This window comes from Phyllostomus hastatus, unplaced genomic scaffold (genome assembly GCF_019186645.2).
Source record: "Phyllostomus hastatus isolate PE091 unplaced genomic scaffold, TTU_PhHast_1.1 phas_contig_150, whole genome shotgun sequence".
Classification (NCBI taxonomy): domain Eukaryota; kingdom Metazoa; phylum Chordata; class Mammalia; order Chiroptera; family Phyllostomidae; genus Phyllostomus; species Phyllostomus hastatus.
In genome coordinates this window covers 21,242,827-21,265,436 of record NW_025333611.1, presented here as the reverse complement: position 1 = coordinate 21,265,436, position 22,610 = coordinate 21,242,827, and the positions used below count along the sequence as shown (strand labels likewise).

Sequence of the window (22,610 nt, the reverse complement as noted above, 5' to 3'; positions counted from 1 at the left end):
TGACCACCTCCTTCACCAGAATACCCTCCACCCTCCTCACTGATCCTCTGGTCGCTCCACTGGCATCCCTTCTCCCCACATTAGCCAGAACAATATCTTGAAAATGTAAGTCAGATCCTTTCTAGCTTGCATAAAATTCTTCTGGCTTCCTATCACACTTAGAATAAAATCAAACCTCGTATCACGGCCAACCAGACCCGACACGAGCTGGCCCACCTCCTCTCGGATCTCAGCATTAACCATGGCCTCGTCCTCACGGCCCTCGAGCTCACGGGTTTCACTGCTTTCCTTGACGACAAAAGTAGGCTCTCACCTCGGGGCTTCTCACTGGCTGGTTCTCCTCCCTAGGACGCTACCATGGGTAGATCAGTCCCTCAGGTCAGGGGGACTCTGCTCTGATGTTACTTCCCACAGAAATCTTCTTTGATCATCTCAGGAAGATTTCAGACCTCATTTTCTATAAGTTTCTATCCTCTTTAATCATGCCATTTTTATCTTGCCAACACACACATTACATATACTCAATTGCTCCTTTATTAGTGGTCTGTCTCCCTCACTAGAATGTAAGTTTTCAAAAGCACATAGTTATATCTTGATTGCTATTATGTATATCCTCAGTGTCTGGCAAAATGTCTGATATATTCTCTTCATACATTTTGTTGATTTATCTAAGTAGTTAATTTGTTTTGTAAATGCGGAAACTGAGGTTTGAGAATTTGTGACTTCCCTGCTGGGAGGTAATGCATGAACCATCCCAGAATGCAATACTGTCATTTTTTAAGGAAGTAAAAAACATTCCATTTTACTAATTTAACCTTTATGAAGTATTAACTGCCAATCACAGTCCTTTTTCCTCCTCTTCCAGCCTCTGAGTTTTTCTCTTTACTGCCAGGTGGAGACTACAGGTGAAAGAGGTGAGTTGACATGACAGAGTCTCACAGCTGGCTAGCCCTTGACCACTCTGGGAATAGAATCCAGGGCTGTGAATTCCAAAACTCAATCTTTGTTTTGCACGAGTTCCCCCTCCCACTAGAGCCAGGGAATCTCCTCATGGAAGTGGGCATTTGCTGTAATGTTTTGCTGATCATTGATTCCCTCCTCTGAAAACAGTGCTTCCATTTTCCTTTGCAGAACTACCCCTCCCCTGCCTCAGTTCCTTGTTGCAGTGATGGGCACATGACCAGGACTGACCAATCAAAACAATCCATTTCCTGGCCACAATAAATCTGTTCATCAGATAGACTAGTGAAAGCCAGATTGGCATTTCTGCTAGGAAGGGTTTCTCTACCCCCTGGTGTTGCTAAACTGACAGACTTTCAGTGTGAAGTTACTGGTGGCCGTCATTGCCAATTTGTAGGGAGAGCCTGAATAAAACCGACCCAAAGGAAATGCAACATAGAGAATACCAGTGTCCTGGTGACACAAGCTGAGGCTTCCGATTCAGCAGTGTCTTAAGACAGTTTTACACTCGAATGAGCCAACAAATTTTTTTTCATTCCGTAAGCCAGTTTGACTTGGGTTCCAGCATTATTTGCAACGAAAAGAATACTGTGAAACATACTAGAAAATCAATATTGTATTTGTATACGGGTTAGAGGGAAAAAAACTGGAACTAAGTAAAACCAGTTAAAAGCTAGCTGAAGTTCATCTCACTAACACTTTATTTTATAATGTTACAAAACATTATAAAACCTTATATATTCCTACTGTGGAAATTAATAAGAAAATCTCAATGAAAATTGGTGTTGGGAAGGCCTATAGAGGGAGCTCTCGTGCCTTACCCCCAACAGGAAGGGATTATCTTGCATCTCCGACAGGAAGACGTATCTCCTTTAGTACCCCAGCCAATGAAAAACACCGTGGCTCGACCAATGAAAAACACCGTGGCTCGACCAATGAAAGTCATAGTCACCCTGAACTCTTACTTTCCTCCAACCAACTTTTATTTTTCTTTTACTAATGATTTTCTTGCCCCCACTCCTTTCTTTAAAAGCCTTCCATTTTGTACTAGTCCCTGCTTGCTGGATGAAATGCTGCCCGGTTCATGAATCATTTAATAATGCCAACTAGATCTTCGAATCTGCTCAGTTGAATTTTAGTTTTTAACAATCGTGATATACAGTGTTGTATTTTGCTCATCTAAGCCCAGTGAAGAATTTTAAATTGATTGCCATTTATCAAGTCAGCATGCATTCTGTCAGAGAGAAACAGTAACCAAAGAGAAGATGGTGATTAGTACCTATCATGATTTGATCAGTTGCTCATCTTCCACTATTTTCTGCCACGATCCCCAGACACAACTAATGATGATTATAGGGACACCTCTCGTTGGAAGATTGCATAGAATAAGGGAACCTTGCTTCACAAAGAACCATTGCTTTTAGCTTGCATACTTACATTTCTAGCTCCTTGACAAAACACTGCCTAGTTAAGTAAATCAACCGAGAGCATTTCCTATGCATAGGTACAAGCCGTGTCACTTCTAAGAGTTGTCAATTTGGAATTCAGTTACACTGTGTATCTCTGTGTGTGTGTGTTTTAGTGATAGCTGTGCTATATCTGATGATATGGTCCAAGGGACAAGGAGTAATACACCCTTCGTGTCGGTTCCCTTCAAAGAAACAATCTTAGAAACAGTCTCGGAGAACCAGAAAAAGAACATGGCAAATCCTGGGAACGGAGTGGAGGAGGGAGTCAAACAAACCCTTAGCCACGTAAAGTACAAATGAAGGTCTCAGTATCTTTCAAGGCTGGGACAAGCTCAAGCCACTGGAATTATTCAAAAGTAAAGGAACAGCAACCCACAACTCTGTTGGATTCCTTGGAGTGTCTCCTCCTTGATGAATACAAATCTGGACTCTGATCTTTCCTTTAAAAAGGAGGAGGAGGAAAAGACGGTTTTACTTATGCTGCCCAATGCCTATTCCAATGTGTACCCCATCTTTACCCTTGTCCTTTGATTCAGAAAACTCTGAAAGATTGCTGTGGAACAGTCGTTAATGGTTAACAGAAGGTGTGCAGTTGCATCTCTATTATAAGAAGTGTGAGCACAGGACTCACCTGTGAGTAGCCCCTACCTCCTGAACTCAAATATCAGTGCAGTTTGGTGCAGTGCCCACACCTGCCAACCTGGAGCTATGTCATAACCTTAGTTTGCTTTGCTACACTTTGTGTTTCTTTTCCCTTCGTTTTGGATGCGTGGGTGGATATTCATGCGTAACTGTGCATGGATTGACCACGTTTCTTTATAGAGTATGCCTAGATGGGTTAAATTTCTACATCATAGGGCATATTTCAATATCTTTGTTTTGAACAAGTGTCAGGAATAAGTGAAATATTATTTACCTAAATTGCCAAATTGAGGGTGAAAGTCTGACATGTAATAGGAGCACCAGACCAGGAGTTACATTTACGGGCCTGGATTTGCAGCCCAATCCTATGGCTAACTCTCTGTTCTTATTCTTAAGCAGGTGTGGGGGTAGAAATATAATTTTTCCTTAACCTTCTAGATTCTTGACTGAAATCCCTTCCCTCAAGTAATAAAGACAGATAAACAGGATAAAGACAAATGAGTTTAACAATGGGTATACCTTTTGTATGTGTGAGAGAGGCCCAGATCCTGAGTAATAAACAAATAATTCTCCAAAATAGCCCAAGCCACCACCTTCAGTAATTATCTCCAGCTAAAGACAAAAGAAGGTATTGGGAGTGGGGGGCAGTTACAGGAGGTTACCACAAAAAGCAAGGTAAGCAAAGGTGAAGTCCTTATGCAAATTAAGTCCTTACTTTCTCCACTGATAAGAATTTCCAGAGATTTACAGTCATCTTTCCCTTCCTTGTACCCAGAGGGAGACATCCAGACAAATGGAGATTTCTCTGCTAATTGTAAATGTTTCTTACAAAGGGTAACTTCTACTTAGTTTTCAGAGCTTTTCCTTTTTCTGCTGTTTCTTAAAAACAATCGGCCCAAAATAACTCTTATGCCAGAGTAGAAATTCTGCTCCCTTCGCAAGTCTGTTCACCAATCCGGTCTTAATTTCCCCGACTGTAAAATGGAGTTGGCTAGAGGGTGTCAGGCAGGGTGCGCAAAGGGAGAAATTTCAATCACCAGTTTGCAGAAGTTAAAGGAAATTTCAAAGAGGTGAGCTTCTCATCGTTGGAGGCATTTAAGCAGCATGTGGAGCCCTGGGTCAGGATGTCTGTCTAAATGATAACTGCTTCTGGTAACCGCTAGGGTTTCTCCCAGTGCTAAAATGATAGACTGTGATGGTCCATGTTATTTCTGCCTCATATCCCCAGAAGGGAAAAAAAGCCCAAGTGTTTTGAATCATTTTCCAATTAAAAAAAAAAGAATACTCACGCAAGTCACTTATATTTTCTCAAACAGGCATGATCACAAGCATTTCTGAGCAGGTAAGACAAAAGTAAGAGCAATGTAATGTGTAATCAAATAAAGCCAGATATTTGGTAAGAGTTCAAAACCTTCTCGTGGGTCTCATTACCTCATTGCCGTAACCTGCCATTGGCCATATGCACAAAAGCACACAGTCTCACCAGGATCAGACACACAAACATCGCCAATCTTCTACGCCCCATGGCGATCATGATTTCCTTGTACACTTCACTGGGAAAACAACTCTTGGAACATCTGAAAAATTATAACTGTGCAAATGCTCACTGAGTGGAAAACAACATTCCTCTTCTTGGCTATTTACTTGGGCTTTCTTCTCTGGAAAGTATGTGGCAAAGGTAGGATGCTGTCTCAGCAAATGCTTTTGTGACCTCTCTGACACTGGCATGAATGCAGCCATTTCAAACTGGACTTAGAGTAACTGTTCCAGATGCCTCGCTCCTTGAACCTTTAGACTGCGGACAAAAAAGGGTTCCTATATAAAGCAACATGACAGGGTGACCTGGTCGTAAATTCCTGACTAGGCAGGTCGGTGATGCCCAGTTACACCCCAGCTACATAATTTCAGTGAAAAGGTTTATCTTTGCCTTTGGCAAGTCCTGTCCATTGTTTCCGCGCATCTAGGTTAACGCGTCTTTGAAATGCCTCATTTCAGGCCCTTCAGAAGACAAACCACCCTCAAGAGAGCGCACAATCTTATCACTATCCAGTAATCCAATCCGGCTTTATTTCCTCCCACCTTCGGGTACTCTTTTTTGTTCGCTCCTTAATTCCAAATGCCTAAAAGAAATGGCAAACTCATTCAAAGAAGCATTTTTTTTCCTTTGTCTTCTGAGATCTTGCTTCCAGGCATAGCCTCTGTTTGGCATAAATTGTTACAAAAATTCTCTACAGGTTTAGGCATTCTTTCATCAATTAGACTGTTGGAACTGGGCCAGACCTTTGGACTGGGCCAAACTAATGTTGTTTTACAAGCAATTTTTTATAAAGCCATCACGCAAGTGGACATCCTGACCACAAGGACTGGTAATTATGGACTCTTAGTCTAAAGATAGAACCATTTACCAAACACCCACGGTCAAGAGTAGCTCAGCTGATCAGCACCCATTGGAAGTCCTTCTCTTTTATGTAATCATTCCATTCTTTTTCTCATAAAAACCCCTGCCTTTGCCCTGTAATTAGGACACTATTTGGGTTTTTGCCTGAATCTGTGCTCCCTGAAATGCAATTCTTTGACCCTGTACAAAAGCTTGTTGCCATTCATAGTGGCTTTTTAATTTTAGGTTCATACCTTAGTCAGTTGATATATACTCTTTAAAAGACTTATTCTCTGTAAATTAGGCCAGAAACTGTGCCTTCATTTGCAAGTGTCTCTTTATAGACTGGTAGTCAAAATGCCAGTGTTGCTAAACCATCTAGAAAGATTTAGTCCTAAATAAAAAGCTTCTAGCCATTTTCTTCTCATAACTGAAAATCCGTAAAGACGCCAATTCAGTTGCACTTAAGGGACCACAGGGCTGATATGTACAATTAGGATGCAAAGATTCAGGAAGTATTATTTACACGTTGACTTTTCAGATCACGTGATTAGCATCTTACTCTGAATTTGGCCACAGGTCCTATGTAGAGACACGGTACATGCTCAGTAAGTATCTGTTAAATGACAAGGCATGACACGGGATGAAAGTTCTGCCTATTAATTAAAGAAGGAATCAGCCTTGTCTCTGAGTCTCCAAAGGACACATGGGCGTCTCAAGAGTTTGAGACTCGCTAATGAGGTAGATGATCCAACAGCAGAGCTGTCCAATTATCGACCTGAGTGCCTTGGCAAGTGACAAGGTCCACCTCGGTGGGAGGCTCAAACAGAAGGCAGGAAACCATCATGCAGTCACGTTTGAGGGGACGAAGCAAGTCTTGGATGACTCTGAGTTCTGCTGAAATCCAGGAATGCAGTGAGATCAGAACTAAATAAGTGGCTGTTTATTGTAGAGCAGAGGTTCTCAGGCTTAAGCAAGCATAAGAAACCTCCCCACCCCAGGCTTGTTAAAACACAACAGCTGGGCTCCACCCCCGAGTTTCTGATTCAGTAGCTTTAGAGTGGTGGATGTGCATGTCTAACAAGTTCTCAGGTGTTGCTGATGCTGCTGATCTAGGGACCACCCTTGAAGGTAAAATGTCACTTTCCCAAGGATGGTTCTCCTGTCATGGAAGAAAGCAGATGATATTAGGCAGCAGGTGGATGGAGCATGAAGTACTATTGGATCTCATGGTGAAAAATGTGTTCTCTCATTTTCTATTTTAATCACAGTCATTTACAACGAAGAAAAGGACTCACATAAGTGTTAATTTACCTCTGAATCCTTTCTGATATCTGCTAATCTCTCTTTGACAATAAAGAACAGGTCTTATGCTCACAGTCTTTTGTGAGAAGCACTATTGTCTAACTGGGGTCTCCCCAAGACACAGATCTTGGAGCGAGGATCAAGTAAATGCACATAGTTTATCTGGCAGGTGCAAGTACCCTGGCAGAGAAGTAATGATACAGGGAAGGGAATGAAAGGCAGCCAATGAGGAATGTGTTATTAAGCCACTGAATCTTAACCCTGCAGGGAAGCTCTGAGAAGCCATGTAAAACAGATGTCTCAGAATTATCCGAGGCAAGTGGGGAGGGAACTGAGTTACTGATTCTCCCACACCCATCATTTATTGGTTAAGGGCTGTCCACAGCAGGACACAGATTCCCAGGCACCACCAGCTAATTGTGCATGTGAGCAAAGTTGATTCCAGCAGACTGAGGACAGGCCTCCAAAACACGTCCGGGCTCAGCACTGGAAGTCAGGATGGTGCACGCAGAAACAGTGAAGGGATCTGCAGGAAAAGGGGAGGGACAGTGACAGCACCTGCCCCAAGTGTCTAGCTAAAACCTGAGACACTGTTGTGTGTGTGCTGCATTAGTTTGTACAGTTACCTTCTATCTCTTGTAGTAGGAACTGGTTTCCACCTCCATTTCTGTTTCTTTGTGAAATACAATTTGTTTAAGGAAAACTAATAGTTTTAAAGAAAAGTGCTACACAGATGATGCTCTCGATGACACAAGCCGGTGGCAGGAATCACAAAGAAGGTACTCAAACAATTGAAGTTTGGGAAACACTGGCACTGTGGTTTAAAGGAGAGGTTGACACATGTTTTTCTGCCAAGGGCCATCTAGCAAATATTTTAGGCTTTTGGCAGCAGAAGGTCACTATGACAACTATTCCAATCTGCTGGTGCAGTGCGCAGACAATACGCAGATGAAAGAGCATGGCTGGTTTCCAATAAAATGTATTATGAACACCAAATTGAATTTCATAGAATCTTAGCTTATCAAGAAATATTCTTCTTCTTTTGATTTTTTTCCAACAATTAAAATATGTAAAAACTTAGCTCACAGGCCATAGAAAATCAGGCACCCAGTCAGAAAGTTTGCTGGCCCCTGATTCAAAGCACAGCCTTGGAATCAGTCCCAGGTCTATCAATGTGCAGCATGCCCTTGGACAAGTTACTTACTTTTCTTCACCTCAGTGGCCCTATCCATATAATGGAATAAGCATAATACTAACCTCACAAGGATATTGCAAAAAAACAGGGAAAGTGAATATTGATAAAGCAGGTGTGCAGTGTGATCACAATATCACGTGGGCCAGCTGTTGTAACAAGGGGGTCTCCCGCTTGGCGGTGCCCCATTCATTGGAGGCCACATGTTTCCCACTCCGCTTCCCCACGAAGGCAGCTGCACATCTCAGGGCTGATCTCTCCTGCTCTGAGATGTGGTTACAGAAATTATGCCTCCTCGCCATGGAAAAGGCTACTGAGAGCTGAGCCTGAGAATGCCCAAAGGGTTAGGTCACCTCTGATTTCAGAGGTCTGCGATGGGGGACAGGTCAAACCAAAATTTGCCTTCCATCTCAGTAAGTCTTCAAAGTTACTCTTTTGAACCTTGTGTAATTCTGCTACAGACTGCAGTGATTCTCAAACATTAGAATGCCTAAAAATAACTTGCAAAATTGCGGATTTGGGTGCCTCACTCAAAGTACTCTGAACCAGTAGGTCCAGGAAGCTGCATTTGAACCAATAAATGTCCCAGGGATTTTGGTACAAATGATTCATGAAGAGCAGTTTGGGAAACACCACAAGGATGGAGTGCAATCCACCCAGGTGGGCACATCCTTCTGAAATCCTCTTCAGGAGTTTTTCCATATCTGCTTAAATGCTTCTTCACCTGGAAGACCTAGATATAGTAATTTGCCATGCATGCCAAGGGAAAAGTCTCTGCCAGCATTTTACCTCTTCTGTTCTCACTCTTTTCTAGTTTTCTGAGCCTCCTGGATGAGACAACAATTTATACAGAACTCTCCACTTCAGATACCATGTGCTGATCACCATATCTAATTAAGCATATCAGTGAACTCTCGCAGGAATTGGGCCATTTACAGCTTAGATGAGAATTCTTGAGCAGAATCTGCATCTTATAATTATAATGAACTAATAAGATATCGACCCAAATGGCTGCTGCCCACAATGTCCCAGTAGTTCTCAAACAAACCCTTCAGGATCAAGATGGAACTATACACGTAGATTTTAGAGCGGCCTATTTAATACACAGAGAAGACTTCTGGGGAGGGAGCAGGAGGAGAATAATGACACAGTCCTATAACTGATATTTGTTGGACACAGGCTAAGTACCAAACTTTCCACATATGCTACCTCCTGTGTCTTCACACCATGCTATGAAGGAGTACTGCAATTGTCCCCACACCACAAATAAAGAAACTGGAGCACAGAAAGGAGACGTTGTCCAAGGCCATGCCAGGAAGTGGCTTCAGAGCCCAGACCTTTAACCACTAAGTTATCCCATAAAGGATCCAGATCTCAAAAGTCCCCTATCTCAACATTTCCAGTACAATTTTATTAACTAGATACTTCTGTAGCTCCTCAAAACCTACAGAATATCTACTGGAACTTGAAATAAATAAATAAATTGTGTCTCTGTGTGTGTATATATGTATATACATATATATGTGTGTGTGTGTGTCTTTTTTTTTACCAAGACCCAATTTACTCTTAACACCATGTGACTTTGGGTTCTTCCTTTTGCTTCTATAAGCCCTAAATCTCCAGCTGTTCAGTGTGGTTAAGAAATCCAGCGCAGTTATCTTGCAGATCTGCTCCTCCTCATGAAATTTAAATATGATAACTTATGTGAAAGTCCTGCGAGCTTATAAAAAGTTATCTCAAGATCATGACCTCTGGCCAAGATGAAGGCTAGGTAGATACACTGTGCCTCCTTGCACAACCAAAAGAAGGACAACAACAATTTAGAAACAAAAAACACCCAGTACCGACAGAAAATTGAACTGTATGGAAGTCCGACAACCAAGAAGTTAAAGTAGACACATTCATCTGAACCGGTAGGAGGGGCAGAGTTGGGCAGCCAGGTGGAGAGGGGTCTTAGCAAAGCGGTGGCTGGTGGACCCTGAGTACGCAAGGCAGCAGTGGGCAGACCCAGTAAGGCGGCAGACTGTGGACAGGTATGGCACACAAGGTGGCAGGTGGACTGAGAGGTCCCACATTGGCACACAGATAAAGCAGGTGAAACTGGGGAACTAGACAGACCCCGCAACCCAGGGTCCCAGGTGGGGAAATAAAGCCTCAAAACAATGCTTGAAAACACCTGTGTGGGTTGAGGTGCTAGGAGAAACTCCCAGCCTCACAGGAGAGCTCACTGGAAAGACCCACAGGGTCCTAGAACATACACAAGCCCACCCACACAGGAATCAGCACCAGAAGGGCCTAGCTTGCTTTGGGGAAGCGGCGGAAGTAACTGAAGTCCAGCAGAGAGCAGAACAAGTGCCATTGCTCCCTCTCGGACCCCTCCCCCACATACAGCACCAAAACCCAGTGACTGGGTCGCCCCACCCTGGTCAACACCTAAGGCTCCACCCTCACTACGTAACAGGCACATCAAGACAAAAAAAAAATGGCTCAAATGGAAGAACTGATCAAAGCTCCAGAGCAAATACAACTAAGCGATGAAGAGATAGCCAACCTATCAAATGCACAGTTCAAAACACTGGTAATCAGGATGCTCACCAAATTGGTTGAATTTGGTCGCAAATTAGATGAAAAAACGAAGGCTATGCTAAGTGAAATAAAGGAAAATGTACAGGGAACCAATAGTGCTGGGAAGGAAACTGGGACTCAAATCAATGGAGTGGACCAGAAGGAAGAAAGAATCATCCAATCAGAAAAGAATGAAGAGATAAGAATTCAAACAAATGAGGAGAGGCTTAGGAACCTCCAGGACATCTTCAAATGTTCCAACATCCGAAATATAGGGATACCAGAAGGAGAAGAGGAAGAGCAACAAGTGGAAAAGTTATTTGAACAAATAATAAAGGAGAACTTCCCCAATCTGGCAAAGGAAATAGACTTCTAGGAAGTCCAGGAAGCTCAGAGAGTCCCAAAGAAGTTGGATCCAAGGAGAAACACACCAAGGCACATCAGAATTACATTACCCAAGATGAAAGATAAGGAGACAATCTTAAAAGCAACAAGAGATAAGGAGACAGTTACCTACAAAGGAGTTCCCATCAGACTGTCAGCTGATTTCTCAAAAGAGACCTTATAGGCAAGAAGAGGCTGGAAAGAAGTATTCTAAGTCATGAAAGGCAAGGACCTACATCCAAGATTGCTCTGTCCAACAAAGCTTTCATTTAGAATGGAAGGGCACATGAAGTGCTTCTCAGATAAGGTCAAGTTAAAGGAGTTCATCATCACTAAGCCCTTAATATATAAAATGTTAAAGGGACTTATCTAAGAAAAAGAAGATAAAAAACATGTACAATAAAATGACAGCAAACTCACAATTATTAACAGCCGCACCTAAAACAAAAACAAACTAAGCAAACAACTAGAACAGGAACAGAACCACAGAAATGGAGATCACATGGAGGCTTAGTAACAGGGGAGCGGGAGGGGGAGAGAGGGGGAAAGGGTACAGAGAATAAGTAGCATAAATGGTAGGTAGAAAATAGATGGGGTGGGGTGGGTAGAATAGTATGGGAAATGTAGAAGCTAAAAAACTTATAAGTTTGACACATGGACATGAACTAAAGAGGGAGAGTGTGGGTGGGAGGGGAGTGCAGGGTGGAGGGGAGTGAAGGGGGGAAAATGGGACAACTGTAATAACATAATCAATAAAATATATTTTTTAAAAAGCATACTAAAAAAAGTTATCTCAAATAGTAATTTCACTGCCTGTCATCTCCATAAGTTATTTCCAAGTGTTGAAATGGAAGAAAGAGTATACTAATTTTGTAAAATCATCTATGTCAAAAATCAGATTTTCCAGAGATTTGGAGTAGGTTGTAAAGTACTAAATCTGCAGATCTTTGTAGAGCAAGGGAAGTACTCCTTCTCCTTGGAAAGTAGACTACTTGTCATGGGTCAAGTTGATGGGACTTTAGGAGCCTGATAATCAGATGTCCTGCCACTAACGGACCTTGAGTCAGTTTTTCCTCTTCCCTTCCAGGAGATACAATGTTGCTTAGTGGAAAAAAAAAGTAAAAATAAAAATGAATAAATCTGGGCTCCATCATTTCCTCATGAGGTGATGACATTGGGCAAGTCATATAACCTATCTTGGTCTCAGTTTCCTAGTGATAAAAATTGGAATAAAAAACTTACTTTGAAATCACTGAAATATGGACTGATAAGTGGATAGAGAGGTAGATAGAAATAAGATAAAAACAAGGTAGTAAACATTAATTGTAGAAACTCCATGGTGACTGTATGTGTGCTCCCTATACAATTCTTTCAACTTCTTTGTTTGAAACTTTTTAAATAATAACTTGGTAGGAAAATAAACCCCAAAAGGGCCACGACTCATTTGTTGGATGAGAGTTGGATGAGATGTGGAGCTTTCAGCAATGCTCACCACAAGAGCCCGGCACACGTTGCCACCGGTTATTTGCTGCACAGGTACAAGATGGGACAAGATACTAGATCCTTTCAGCTCTTGCAGTCTGTGAGTCAGAGTTTGCTAGGCGAGCCGGAGACAGGACCTGCACGAGCAGAAAGAGAAGCCGGGCCACACAAGACAGAAACCAGATGGACAGAGAGGAGGCAGGGTGCGGCCACAGACATCTCAGAAACCAAGAGGTAAGCACCAAGAGCCTCAGCAGGACCCTATGCAAAAAATGCTTCATCTGGGGAGGCCTTGAAAAGAAAGGCAGGTTACCTTTATTATATGCCATTTTAATGTGCTTCTCTATCAATCATCTCCTTGATAGGAGACAAGCACTGGATTTGGAGTGCAAACCTCAAATTAAATCCCATCTCTGCCACACTAGTTGTGTGACGACAGGAGATATTCATTCAAGTGTCTACTAGGCCACCTCTACAGAGAATATCTACAATGACAAAAGTGAACCCAATGGCAACTGTGATGCTTCTGCTGTGACCTCTTGCCCATAAATGATTGGGTCAATCAGATTTTCTTTCTTGAGAATCAACCAAGAGACACACTCCTGGAGATGTGTCACATTCATGGCAGAGAAAGGTGGAAAAGATCGTGAACCCTTGGAGTTGAATTCTTTGGAAATGATCTGGTTTCCATCCTTGAATGCATAACAAAAGCCCCATTATCTTTCCAACAAATTCCAACTTTTGCTTAAGCAAGCCAGTACTGACTTTTATTTTGTGTAATCAAAAATATTCATTCACTAATACAATTAGCCTTCTAACTAATACAGCAGTTTTCCTGAAGTTTTCAAGCCTTGGTTTCATCATCTACAAATGAGAAAAACACTTCTTTCAGGAATTGATACAAAAATCAAAGAAGACCAGGTGTATACCGTATTTTTCAGACCATAAGATGCACCTAGGTTTTAGAGGAGAAAAATAGGGAAAAAATTTTGAAGCAAAAAGTGTGGTAAAAAATATTTAATAACATAAATAACATAATACTTCACCAATGTAAGTGTAAACAGAACTCAACAGCAGCATTAACAACCATTATTCCTCCCAAATGGTGAGCAGCGGGGGGCAGGGGTAGTGTGTCTTATAGTCCGAAAAATACGGTACTTAGCAAATAATGAACATTTAAAGTGCATCCAGTTTCAAAACCTGCAGATCTCTAGGAGTAAGTACTTGGAGTCCCTTTGTTTAGGTGCAGGACTGCTGACAGTCAAGGAGGAGGAAAGTGAGACTTTGCTAGAATCTCTCAAACAAGCAGCACCTGGCCTCAGTGTACCCTGCACCTCTTGCTAAGTGGCCCCAGGCCCAGCACTAGTGGCAGCCAGCATTTGGTCTGTAGCTTGGCCTGCCTGACCACCTCCAAGCCCAGCACAAGTAGCAGCCATCTTCAGATTGCTTTGTAGCTCATGCGGGGAGGTCCCAGGCAGAACAGTGGTGGCTGACCTTGGCCTGCACCTCCAGGGAGGCCTCAGAGCCAGCACACCCAGTGGACAGCTTCAGACCACGTTGAAGTACTATCCAACTGCCTCCACAAGTGACACAGTCAAGGGGAGGACTCAGTGGGCACCAGAGCCCTACTGAAGTAAGTCCTGCTCCATGGGGTCGGCCCATGCACAGCTGATCCTCCATGGTGGTCAGTGATAGGTGGTCGTAGCCAATCTTTGCAACTGATCAGCCTGGGGGGAAATCCATCCCACTGATGTGTGAAATGCAATCAGGGCTCACCTACAACAAGAGAGTGCGAACAGCCCACATGGAAGTGCGTGCACCTGGAGTGCCCAGCTTGGGTGACTGGGGAGGCTGTGCCACTGGACCCTACAGAATACCTACTACATAAGGCCACTCTACCAAGCCTGGGAGGGGTAGCAGCTCTACCTAATACATAGAAACAAACACAGGGAGGGTGTCAAAATGAGGAGACAAAGAAACATGTCCCAAATGAAAAAACAGAAAAAAAACTCTAGTAAAAGAACTAAACAAAAGAAAGACAGGCAATCTACAAAATGCAAAGTTCAAAAAATTGGTTGTAAGGATGCTCAATGAATTTAATGAGAACTTCAAAAGCATTTAAAAAACATGGAAACCATAAGAAATAACCAGTCAGAAATGAAGGATAAACTAACTGAAAATGAAGGATAATGTATAAGGAATCAACAGTAGATAGATGAAGCAGAGAATCAGATCAGTAATTTGGAATACAAGGAAGCAAAAACATCCATTCGGAAGAGTAAAACAGAAAAAATAAGTTTTAAAAATGAGGGTAGTGTAAAAAGCCTCTGGGGCAATGTCAAGCACACTAATATTCACACCATGAAGCACTGGAAGGAGAAGGAGTGCAAGAAATTGAAAACCTATCTGAAAAAACAATGACAGAAAACTTCCTCAACCTGGTGAAGGCAATAGAAATATAAGTCTAGGAAGTGCAGGGTCTCCCAAAGAAGATGAACCAAAGACACATCACAATGAAAATACAAAAGGTTAAAGACAGAGAGAATCTTAAAAGCAGCAAGAGAAAAGCTACCTATAGGGAAACTTCCATAAGACTGTCAGCTGATTTCTCAATAGAAACGTTGTAGGCCAGAAGGGATTGGCAAGAAATAGTGAAAGCGATGAAAAGCAAAGAGCTACAACCAAGATGACTCTACCTAGCAAAATTTTCATTTATTGTAGAAATGAAGGACAGATAAAGAGCTTCCAAGACAAGAAAATGCTAAAAGAGTTCACCACCACCAAACCAGTATTACATGATGTGTTAAAGGGTCTTCTTTAAGAAGAAAAAAAGATTAAAAAGATAAACAATAAAATGGCAATAAATACATATCTATCAACAATTGAATCTAAAAAGCAAATAAAATGAACAAGTAGAACAGAAACAGACTCGTCAGTGCAGAGAACATTTTGACAGTTGCCAGATGGGAGGGATTGGGAAGATGAATGAAAAAGTGAAGGGATGAAGAAGTATAAATTGGTTAAAAAAATAATAGTCAGGCTAAAATACTCAATATCCCAAAAAGGCATATTTTGAAGTGGCAAATTCTGCTTCCCTTCAAAACAATCTAGTCATAAAAAATACAGTATTTATACGACTTATCTAGAATAGTCAAATTTATAAAAACAAGAAGTGAAATGGCCGTTGTCAGGGGCTGTGGAGAATGGGAAATTAGGAGTTATTGTTTCATGGATATAGAGTTTTAGTTTTGCAAGATGAAAAAGTTCAGGAATTGGTTGTGCCATGATGTGAACGTACTTAACACAACTGAACTGTGCAGTTAAAAGATGGTTAAGATGGTAAATTCTATGTTATGTGTATTTTACCACAATTAAAAAAAATTTTAAGAGAGTCTTTTCAGTTGAGTGAACACATAACAATCCAGCAACAACACAGTATGTCACTAGGGAAATGGAAATTAAAATAATGATGAGATGCCAGCAGAAGCCCATCGGAATGGAAGGACCCGGAACACTGGTGACATCGCGTGCTGTGGGAGATGTGGAGAAGCAGCAACTCTCATCCACTGCTGGCGGAAACATAAAACTTTGCGGCCACTCTGGAAGACAGCTTGGCCGTTTCTGGCAAAATTAAACGTACTCTTGCCATAGGACACAGCAATTGCGCTCCTTGGTATTTACTCAAACAAATTGAAATGAATGTCCACACAAAAACCTCTGCATGGATGTCTATGGCAGCTGTTGAATGATCCCAAAAGCAGTCTGGAGGCTTTGGCTAGAAATATATGATAGATTTATTCAAGGGTCTTAGGGTCTGTAAACCGGAAATATAATTAGGCAAAAATCCAAAAGTGTTCTAAAGAAGAAAGAAAAGTTAAGAGTTCTTAGAGTCAAGTGTACAGTCTTGAGCATAGTTAAATTCTACATTGTTAGCCTTAGGACTGGCCCAGGACAGTTACCAGTCAGATGTCAGGCAGTTTGGATGATGCAGGTCAGGAGGACAGGTTGCCCACACTTGGAAGCAATCGAGATGTCCTTCAGTTGATGAATGGATAAACTATAGTACATTCAGACAATAGAATATTATTCCACACTAAAATAAATGGACTATTGGGTCATGAAGAGGCATGGAGGAAACTTACTTTATTACTAATTGAATAAAAAAGCCAGTCTGAAAAGGCTATTAACTGTATGATACCAACTATATGACGTCTGGAAAAGGCAAAACCATGGAGACAGTAAAAAAAAAATCAGTGATTTCCAAGGGTTAGAAAACAAGGGCTGATAAATAGATGGAGAACAGGGGATTTTTAGGACAGTGAAACTATTCTGTACGATAGTGTAATGATGGTACATGTCATTATACATTTGTCAGAAACATATAGGACATAGGACAACACCAAGAGTGAATCATAATGTAAGCTACAAACTTTGAGTTGTATTAACATGTCAATGGTTCATCAGTTGTAAGAAATGTACCACTCTGGGGCAGGCTGTTGGTAGTAGGGGAGGTTTTGCTTATGTTGGGGTAGGAGATATGAGTATACAAGAATTCTGCACTCTCTGATAAATTTTGCTGTGAACCCAAATTTCCCTGCTGTAAAAAATAAAGTTTATTAAAATTTTTTTAAAGAAGGAGGAGGGGTTGATTGAGTTTGAAATTTGGTTTTAAAAGAAACTTATTCTGCTTCAAACTTTAAAACATTTAATCAGTTACATATAAATGTCTGGCTTGAGTCTCTGTTAGGTTTCTTCCTGGTGCTGATATTGATTTGAAAGAGAAAGAAATACAAAGTAACTGCATAGGAAACAAAAGCTGATGGGCAGGTAACATACATTTTTTAATATAGGGGGCCAGTCAGAATTTATCTGGCAATAGGCAAGATATTAAAGAACTTTTTATTTGGATTATCCTGTGACTCATGAGAAATTCTATCTTTCAAATTAAGAATGTGGGGGTGGGTTGAGGTAGAAAGCATGGAAAGATCTGAAATCAGAATTAATCCAAAGCAGAAAAAGCAAAGGTTTTTTCTGAAATTCAAACTGAGAGGCAAAGCTCAGATGCTTACCGAGAGATGTCAGCTAGTCCTTAGCATTTATTGTTCTTTCTATCTTGCCCTATCCATTGCTTCTCATAAATCCAAATGCTCAATTATCTCAAAAATAAGATCCCTTTTGTTTACAAATAATCTCAGGTAGGTGGGCGGTGACCTTTACTTATTTAGGTCTTCACCATGTGGTTCTTGAATTCTGGTCTCTGGACCAGCGCCATCAGTATCACCCAGGAACCTGTCAGAAATACAGATTCTCAGATCCTAACCCAGAAGCAAGGAATCAGAGACTCTGGAGGTGGGGACCAGCCACGTTGTTTAGCAGGTCCTGTAGATGATTCTGATGCTTACCAAAGTTTGAGAACCACTGTCTTGACCAAACTCTGAGGCTTGCAAAACCAAGGCTCTACTATTTACTCGCTGGCAGCCACCAGACCTGTGGATTTGTTGATACAGGGTCTTAGAGGCAACAGCCAGCCTTCCTAGGGCATACCTTGGATTTTCAAGCTTACTAGTTATTAGTAGGGTAGTCTTTCTTACCCTATCCATACAAGTACATTGCACTTACAGCTCACTCTGTCCGTAGGTGTACCACTTCCTCCTGCCTGTGTAGTATAAAAACAGCATGCATAATGGAAGAATGAAAGGGCAGGCCAAGAAGAAAACAGAAGGAGGGAGCTGATAAAATATGGCAACTTCACATTCACTGGTAGAAGAGATAGCTAAAGTTTAGATGATGGCAAGGACTTAATGGAAAAAGAACCATCGTGTTCATTGTTTGCTCCTTTTCACCACCCTTCCCTTCCCCTGAGCCCCTCTCCTCTAACTCACCCAACTCAGCCCCTATAGCTCTCACCCTGCAGACGCCTCGGAGCTATTTCTGAATAACCTGAATTCAGAAGACAACAGAAGGAGAAACCACATTATTTCAACTGAATGCAACTGCTAACCTCACAGTCTCTAGCCTTTGTAGATGATGCATAGTTTCACAATTGAACGAGATGATGTTTGAGATTGTTTCCACCCTGTAACACCAAGGTCCCATTTGTGGAAGGCAGGTCAGAATATGGAGTCAGAAAACGCATCAACCAACCCCAGCTCCAACCACTCCTCAGCTGAGAAAGCCTGACCATGTGATTCCACCTCTGTATGACTGGGTTACTCATCTCTAAAATGGGGAGAATCAAAGCATCTCTCTCATAGGGTTCTTAACGAAGATTAAATGAGATCGTTCATGGAAAACATTCAGAACCATGTCTGGCACATATCAAGGGCTGAATTAATGTGAGCTGTTACGATTATCGTTATATTGTCTCTCAAACACTTTTCAGCTTTCAGCAGCATCTTGAAAGTTTCCAGGCACAGCATCAGGGGAGTAAGAAGGTAGGAGGCACACATGTGTGAGGGTGGCCAGGACGGAAGGCGGTGGAAAAGCGGCTAGCAGCGCAGCAATTCGCTGGTTTATTACAACACTTTGTTGTAAGGTGTTACTGGACAGGGCCACAAGACTTGTATTTGAATTACAGCACAGTGGTTTGCAACAGGAGCTGAGGTATGGGGGGGACTTTGTCCTCCAAGGGGACATTTCATAATGTCTGGAGACATTTTTTGTTGTCACAACTGGTGCTTGCGACTGGTATCAAATGGGTGCCAGAGATGCTGCTAGACATCTTATGAGGCACAAGACAGTGCCTCATAAGAAAAAAATTGTCTACCTCAAAATGTCAAAAATACAGAGGTTTGAGAGACCTTGAGTTATAACATTAGGAGACATTATCTTAATAAAACTTACACAATTTTCTTTCATTTTTCACAAAGGCAATGGCATGGAAGATTCTGCACTTGATGGGAGGCGAGAATGAGTGACGTCTAAGATTCCTGCAACTCCCAAGCTTGACATATCTAGTTAACCCTCAACCACAAACTTAAGTCAATGGGACACTTTCACCCTTTTCCCCTTTGCCTATTTCCCTTCTTTAAAGACAAATAGAATTTTTGAAAAAGATGGTTAGATATTAGAAGGTAGCCCTAAGGCCTTAGGAGAAATGTTTCCTGCGAAAACAAAGACCATCAATGACAACGAGAGAATTTTAAAGTTGGAAGAATCCTTGGAAATGATCTAGCAACTGGGTTGTAGTTGAAATCTTTCGCTACATTCCACAGATGAGGAAACAGATTTAGAATGGCCAAGAGACTCCACGTAGGTCACATAATGCTACAACCATCAGAAGGTCTAGATTCTTCCCAAATAGTTATTTAATTGATTAATCAGACAGTGATATTATCAGGGCTATTTCTAGAAATCCCTGAATATGGGTGTCACCTGACAGAGTGGTAGCAGTGGACATTGGAAAAAAAAAAAAGATTCAAGAAGTACTGAGGGAAAAAGAATAAAACCTCCCTATTAAGCTGTGGCCACTACTGATGAAGGAAGAGGAGAAACAGAAAGGTGACCAGCGAGGCGACACAGAGGGTGTTGGTGGTTGGATAACAGATGGGGAAATCAGGAGGAGGGTTGGGGCAGCAGGTTGCTTGGGTTGGGTTCCAGGTGCTGTTCTTTGGGGAGGAAGAAGAGGGGGCGAACAGTGTGTGGGAGGTCCAGTCAAACTCAAGTGGAAGAAAACATATTTAATTTGTTGGTTACGAACGAGGCAGCTGTGGCCCTTAGAAGGAGCAGCTTCAGGAATAAAATCCAGACAACTCAGAGATACCAAGAGCACCCCTCTGCCCTGGGCCCTGGGCCCTCCGGAAGCGCCTGCTAACTCTGACGCGCTTCAGTGGAATGACAACCTGCTCAGCTGTATAATAATAATTATAATAAAGATGTTTCCCATGGGAGGAAATGATGCAAACACAAGAGAGAATTAATTTAGGGTAAGGGTACATGGAGAAAATGAAGATAAGATTAAAAGGTGCCTTGAGAATGCTGCAAACCCTCTTTGCTTTTTACTAATTGTTCCCCCACACTCATCACTTCCTAGGGGAGGGCTGCTTCTCAGAGCTCCAGGAGCCTCGCGACCTGTCCTGACTTTTTCCTTGAGTCGAGGGCACCGCATCCATCACCAGTGTCCTTCTCCTTCAACACCTGTGCTCCCTGGCAGCACGCGCCAACTTCTCCCTCATCACTAATGCTACAGGGGACCGTGGGAACACCACCCAGCGCCCCCCAGACTCACCCACAGCTTTATGACCCGGGCAGTCATAAAAGACAAGGAGGGCAAACTTGCCACAGTGCCCTCCCATCAGCTTTGGTTTATGGCAAATCTGTACCCTAGGAAAGATTTTTGGGTACATTTTAATAGACTAAACAGAAAACCAAACCATCGTTTTTTCTTAACATTGAACTCTATAGCAAAATCAGCCAATGCCCATGACTTCCCCACCTCTGCCAGCCGCCACTTCGAAAAGGCAGCCACCAGCACGGTGCCACACTCAGGGTGGCAAGCTGAGGGGAAATGCATCTTAAATTGGGGCTGGGATTCTGTGAAAGACAACCGCAGGACGCTAGTACTGTCAGTGACGGAACGCTTCATGCAGCACAGCGTGCCCACACAGCCAGTTAGACACTCAGGACACGCATATCTTGTCACATACACACTCATACAGTTAGACAGAGTGCACTCACCACACACCCAGGACCATCCACACAGCCCACATGTATCTAGTTACACACACATTATGGATGCACAGCCTACGTGCCTCTCTCCCTCTCTCTCCCTCTCTCTCTCTCTCTCTCTCTCTCTCTCATTCACACACACACGCCCTTACACACACAACCTGCCATAGTCAGTGAACACACAAGCAGTTCCATGAGTACTCACGTACCCAAGCGCAGGGCACTAGCCCCAACCCTACAGTGGTCCCACGCTGGAGACGGGTCCTGCACAGGCAGCAGCCCACCTACAACCTGAGCCGCCGCGCAGCCCATCCCTGCGGCAAAGCCCGGGCTCCGGAATCCAGAGCGCCTGAGCACCTCTCCGGGTCGTGCCACCCCGCCCCCACCGCGACCCTACCGACACACGTGGGCTCCCGGGCTCCAGACCCCCCGCGCACCGGCCGCACCTACCCGCTGCCTGAGGCGACGGAGCAAGGCGCCCTGGAGGACTGGAGCGGCCGCCCGGAGCCGCGGAGCCGAGCTTCTGCCTTCGCCGCCGCTGCTGCGCTCCCAGCCGCTGCCTGCGCCCTCCCCGCCGCCCCCTCGGGTGCCGGCTCCAGCCCCCGCACAGGGAGGCCGCCGGGCTCCAGGCGCGGGCCCCCGGCTGCGGGCGGCAGGGCCCCCGCCTCGGCTCACCTGGGTTCGTGGTGCATAGTCCTCCTCCCCAGCCGGCGGAGCCGGCCCCGCCGACTCGGCAGCCCCCCAGCCAGAGCGGTCCCCGCTGCCGCCCCCACCGGACGCGGGGGATCGCGGGGGCCCCGGCCCGGGAGGCCTGGTGCACAGGGGAGTGGGCACAGACGCAGCGCGGGAAGGACCTCACCCCCTGGGCTGGCCAGTCTGCTCTTTCCCGGAGCAAACGCTGCCCTGGGCTCCCTGCCGGCTCCTGGGTGACCTTGGGCAAGTTGGTTAACCTCTCTGAGTGCCCATTTCCTCTATTGTAAGATAAGTATGAAAGCGTTTGTGTCGGGAGAAACCCTGCCCCTTACTGTATAGCTTACTTCCTTATGCCTCTGGCTGCCAGGGCAGGTTCGGTTTGGGAGCAGGGTTCAGAGTGAGCTCCGTTGTTCCTTAGCTACAGGCTCCCAAGTTTTCCAGAGGTAGCGTTTCATTATCCTGAAGTCTTCAGAAGCGATCCTGCCAATATTTGTTAGTTCGCTCCATGCTTCCCCGATCTGGAGGTAACATTTCTCCCAGCTCTGTCCACGCGTGGCCTTGGGCATGTGATTAGGTCTGTAAAATGGGGACCCTAAACGGGTGGCTGTGTTGAGAGTCGCCAAAGCTCCTGCCCGCGTGGCACCCCGTGTCGGTAATATCTGTGAGGAACCAAAACATTTGTTTCCTCAACACATCTGACAAAGCCCTCCAACTGCAGGGAGAAGTCGGGTCAAGAGCTAAAACATGTTGAGAAGGAGGGCGGGAGGGGGGAGAACCTTCCTTTGGTGAGACAGGTGAGGGAGCCAGAAGGCCTGCTAGAGGGGCATTTCACCCCCTCAAGGGCCACCCCGTCTGCAGGAGGTGTGACAGCACC

At 43.6% G+C, this 22,610-nt stretch overlaps 1 protein-coding gene across 3 annotated transcripts in view; it reads right to left on the bottom strand.

The window, feature by feature from the left end:
- HTR4 (5-hydroxytryptamine receptor 4) overlaps positions 1-22,016 on the bottom strand; it is a 143,095-nt gene extending 121,079 nt beyond the window's left edge. For 2 of the 3 annotated variants that reach the window (XM_045826198.1, XM_045826183.1), the window contains exon 1: positions 21,719-22,016. The gene's annotated coding sequence lies outside the window, so the exon portion shown is untranslated. Of the gene's footprint in view, positions 1-21,493; positions 21,609-21,718 lie in introns of those variants that run through there. The other variant, XM_045826189.1, reaches the window with a different exon arrangement.
- Between the last annotated feature and the right edge of the window lie 594 nt (positions 22,017-22,610).